Genomic DNA, 5129 nt, shown 5'->3' with positions numbered 1-5129 from the left:
GTTCAAGGTCACCCTTACATTATCTATATAGGGAGCTGGAGACTAGCCTGGAATACATGAGACTCTGGTCATAAACAACAGAATAAATCCATATTTAAATTTATATTTAGGACGGACACCTGCTTTGGCACTCCTGTAGGGTCAGAGGGCAACTTTTGGAACTCAGTTCTTTCCTCCCTCCTTGTGAGTTCTGGGTATCAAGCTCATGTTGTCCGGCTTGGGTGCAATCACCCTTTCCCTGAGCCATTTTGCCAGCCCATAAATATAGAAAAATTCATACTTCCATTCATTTGTAAAGCCTTCATGTGGATGCTTATAAGAGCTTTATTCATAACAGCCAAACACCTGAAAACAGCCAAGGTGTTCTTTAGGAAGTAAAGCTATGAATAAGCTGGGGTGGTCAGGTAGGGGCTGTCAACATTCAAGACTAAAAAGAACCGAGCTGCCAGGGTATGGAGAGACACAAGAGGGTAAGTATACACAGCGTGTGAAGTCATCGAGGAAGGCCGCACGCCATACGTTTCTGACTCTCGAATGTTCTAGAACAGGCACATGCCTGAAGAAGAAAGGCCCCTGCATGGTGGTCTTGATTGTCAATAGGATCTAGCCTCACACAGAGACAAGCCACTGGGCACACCCATGAGGGAGTTTTCAGCTTAGATAAACTGAGGAGGGAAGATCCACACTAAGTGTGGATAGCATCGTCCCTAGGATGGGCGCCTGGACTGGATACAAAGGAGAAAGCGAGCTGGGCATAGGTGTCGGTCTCTCTGCTTCCGGAGTGTTGATGCCTCGAACTGTGAGCCAATGGAGTGTCGATGCCTCGAACTGTGAGCCAACAGAAGCCCCTCCCACAGCGGGAAGGCAGGATGTGTGCTTGTCAGGAAGGGCTCATCGCTGTGACAGACTGCACCTCTGGCTCAGTGGCTAATGTTGGCAGAGGCTGCGGGTTGAGGGCATGATGTTGGTGGGAAATCTTTCATTTTCTTATGAACCTTAAAATACTGTTAAAAAAAAAAATCCAAAACCACACAAAAACAGGTGATGGGCTGGATTTGGTCCCACAGACATATGGCTTACTACCCCACCACACACACACACACACACACACACACACACACACACACACGCATACATGCACGCATGTACCCATTGTACCCATGTGGTTCTGATTGCCTCACATACGTACTGGGCTCTATGGGTCAATCTCTTGATTATCAGAGCATCCTAGTGCTGGTGGGCAGGAAACTTTCAGCCCTAACACCCATCGGCCTGTCCCCAAATCAGGTCGACAGCCCATAGGGAGGCTCCTTGAATCCACTCCTTGTCTTTGTTCACAACTGGCTGCTTGACCCATGGAAAACACTGCCACCCATCAGCCTGTTTGAGGGGTTCCAGCAGAGTCTGAGGCCTGGGCCACACACACTCATGTTAGGTCCACCCAGTTGCTAGGAAAGGCAAAAAAACTTAGGGGTGGGGAGTCGAAAGGTGGGGGAACTGCCATGTTCTCAGAACCTTCTGCGCTTTCTTCGGCCCTCAGCAGTCAGTGCCTTGGTAACGAGGAAGGCTGACTCTGCAGCCCCAGGGATGTGATTATATTTTCCAAATCCTGAGAAGGCCACGGTCGTCTCTAATTGTGGCTTCTCAGTGTGTCCATTAGATCTCGGCTGTTAATTATCTGTCCCCGTCTTTTTCTTTTCTTCGTTACTTTTTTGCGTGTTTCAGCTCTCAATTACCCAGAGAGGCATGTTAAAATATCCCACTGTAATTGTGGGTTTGGGCATGTGTTAAGTGCATACAAGTTTAAAATTATTCTAGCTCCCCTGTGAATTGAATCTTTTGACATTGTGGTATGCGCCTCTTTATTTCTAAAAGTACCATTTGCCTTAAAGTCTCCTTCCCACACCCACCCCAACCCCCACCCCCGTAATAATATAGTCATCTGCACTTACTCTTAGTTTTTGCCTGGTGTGTGTGTGCGTGTGTGTGTATGTGTGTGTGTGTGTGTGTGTGTGTGTGTGCGCGCACACACACACACACACACTCAAGTGAGCTCATGTGCCAATGTGTTCCTGTGTGTTTCTGTGCATGTGTGCTTGCTTCTGTGTGTGTGAGTTCATGTGTGAATGTGTTCCTATGTGTGCCTGTGCATTTGCTCCTGTTTATATGTCTTCCTGTACATGTGCGCTCTCTCATGTGTGTATATGTGTTCCTGTGCATGTGCACCCGTGTGTGTGTGTGTGTGTGTGTGTGTGTGTGTGTGTGTGTGCGTGTAAGGGGTGGGGGGCACATACATGTACCATGATGTCCTTGTGAAGTTTGGAAAACTTCAAGGAAAACCTCCAAGAATTGGCTCTCTTCTACCATGCAACCCCCAGGAACCGAATGTGGCCCAATGCAGCAGAGGAGCCCAGGTGGCTTCCAGGTGGTGGTGGAGATTAGCAGCCAAAGAGAAAAACCTTGGCAGCTTTAAACACTAACCAGTTTGTGTCCGGTTATTGTATCCGTGCAAGCAAGGCTGGCCAGGAGAGAGACTGCTGGCCAATGCTGTTTTATCCAGTGGTTAGTCACATCCTCCAGTACCTGTTTATGAGGAAGTCTTTCTTCTACTCTAACTAATGAGCACTGATGAACTCTTCAGAGCATGTTACAGCCCTTCAATTTAGACAGGATAACTGGAAGTTAGTTGAGACTCACCTCCTGGGTGGATGGGCCCACAATAAATGATTGACAGTTGGTTGGATGAGGCCAATCCCTTAAACCTCCTAGAACATTCCTTTTGTTTTTCTTGAGCATAGCAGCTATTACGATCTTGATTTTTATTATCTTTCCAGTCTGGTGTTGGATACTGCAGCAAACTGAATCTGAACTAAAAAGGATCTACCCGAACATCTAAGCAATAAAACAGATGGAGATCTGAGGAACCGAGGAAGAGCTGAGCGAATGTGTGCCAGACCACGGACGCCATCGCCTCAGACGCATGGGAAAACAGCAAAGTCCTCCCCGCTCAGGCACAGAGGGATAGCAGAGCCTTCCTCTTGTCCACATGTGGATGCTGACAGTGTGTGCAGAAAATGTCCATCATGGCTATTTCTCCTATGTCTACAGACTCTCAAGGTCTGCTCCTACCTAGATTAGCTAAGCCTGGCTCCTTGTTGTAATGCAATAATCCCGCCCCCTCGCTCAGCTGTACGTAATGACCACGCCCCCTTGCTCAGCTGTATGCAATGACCCCGCCTCCCTGTTCAACTCCGTGTAATAAGCATCCTGCTCTCCCTCAGTGTTGCGTTTTCCCATCAGAGAATCCAGTCCATTCGATCCTAGCTTTTTTCTGTTTGTCTTTTCTTTATTTCCCTCACCACCCTGAGTCATGTCCATCCTTGGAGCCATGCAGGACCCCACAGCCCTTCATTACAAAATACTCAGAGGGGACCAGGTGGGGCCTTTCAGTGAGTGTCTAGGGCTCTGTCCTTGGGGGAGGGTTGATGTACTCATGTAACCAATATCCAGGGACTGATATCTGGAGAGTGGTCTGCTACAACGGCCCGCTGGTTTCTTACCTGAACCCCCCTTTCACTACCCAGGGCCACCCACAGAAGCAACCTTGAGACCTTGACCAGAGCAGTGACAGCATCATCTTCTCCTTGTGTTGCATGTGGTCTCAGTGTCTCTGTGCTGTCGAAGACGGGGGACAGACCACGGGTGCAAGCAACTGAAATAATCCTAAACAGCAGCTGGCAGGGACCAAGGGAACCAGAGCGCATTGTCCTCCATGACTGAGATGAGGAGAGAAAGCACTTACAGTCCCTCCTGAGGAGAGCTCTCGGCCTAACAGGGAGAGAACCATCTTGCTACATTTTTATTTCTTTATTGTGGGTGGGTAGTGGCATGATACTCGTAGCTGGCAGAGGCCAACTTGCAGGAGTCTCTTCTCTCCTTCTCCTGAGGGATGGGACTCAGGGCACCGGACTTGGCAGCAAGGACTTTATCCACTGAGCTATCCCATCAGCCTAGAATAGGATCATTATTTTGACTTGAATGCCCACAAGACTCTAGACTTCAATACAGGGAAACCACTTTATTGTTTACAAACTGCTTTTAATCCTCATCGCAGATTACTGATGTCTCCTTTAAATATAGGTGACCTTCAGGGGCACATTGCAGTGAACGCTGTTGCTATGTCCAGCCAGCTCCCCCAAAGCATCCACGTTCTGGAGCCACATATGCCTACTGCTCCTGACACACTGCTTGCCTCCCTAGGCTATGACTGACTTCTGAGGCAAAAAGGGAAAGTCTTTGCAGGCAGAAACTAAGCTAGTTAGGAGTCCCCAGCTGGCAAGCACCACACACGTGGAAGATGCTCACATGACAAGATTAACAAATGCATGAATAACAGTACCAGGGCAGAGCTAGGCATTGTGGCACACGCCTTTAATCTCAGCACTCAGTAGGCAGAGGCAGGCTATCTCTGTGAGTTCCAGGTCAGCCTGGTCTACAGAGTGAGTCCAGGACAGCCAGGTCTCTGTTACACAGAGAAACCCTGTCTCAAAAACAAAAACAAAACAAAACAAAGTACCAGGGCAGGTGCCAACTATAATGTGAAAGGCTGAACTAGATTTCAGTCTCAGTTAGACTACACCTTTTAATGTTAATGTATCTAAAAATGAGGCAGGAGATGTACTTACTCGAAACACACATACTGCCTGAAATTCAAATTCCCAGGGCATTCTGGGTATGTGTTCCCTTATCAGGCAAGCAGAGGGAGAGGCTTCCATGGCAACAGACAGAAAAGTGTGTGTGGGGTTGGGGGGAACAGCCTCGACAGTGGCCTGGGATGAGATGGGCCAGAAAGGTGAGTTCTTGCATGTGGTCCCGAAGGGTCTGATCCAGAAGACTTGAATGAAGGCTAACCCCTCTGTCACCGGCCTCATAAAAAGAGAGTCGGGAAGGACAGTATGAAAATAAGTAAGCCAAGGGCAGGTGACTTGGGGAGAGAGAAGGAGAAAGAAGAGAGAAGGGAGAAGAGTATCCCGCCAGCACACGCCTGCACTCACAGAGACACCCACCAGCACACGCCTGCACTCAGAGAGACACCCGCCAGCACACGCCTGCACTCACAGAGAGACACC

The 5129-nt window shown here is 48.7% G+C and overlaps 1 long non-coding RNA gene across 2 annotated transcripts; it reads right to left on the bottom strand.

Annotated features, from left to right (window-relative positions):
* Positions 1 to 304: 304 nt before the first annotated feature.
* On the bottom strand, positions 305 to 3137 carry LOC116070865. Of its 2 annotated transcripts, none has more exons than XR_004110600.1 (2): positions 2295 to 3137; positions 305 to 1004 (listed from the first exon to the last, which is right to left on the bottom strand). It is a non-coding gene; the product is annotated as an uncharacterized LOC116070865 (long non-coding RNA). The 2 variants fall into 2 exon arrangements; XR_004110599.1 differs by having other exon boundaries at positions 2698 to 3137.
* Positions 3138 to 5129: the final 1992 nt, after the last annotated feature.

Source organism: Mastomys coucha, unplaced genomic scaffold, assembly GCF_008632895.1.
Source record: "Mastomys coucha isolate ucsf_1 unplaced genomic scaffold, UCSF_Mcou_1 pScaffold22, whole genome shotgun sequence".
Lineage (NCBI taxonomy): Eukaryota > Metazoa > Chordata > Mammalia > Rodentia > Muridae > Mastomys > Mastomys coucha.
The sequence above is the reverse complement of the archived record's forward strand: the minus strand, read 5'-3'. Positions and strand labels throughout refer to the sequence as shown.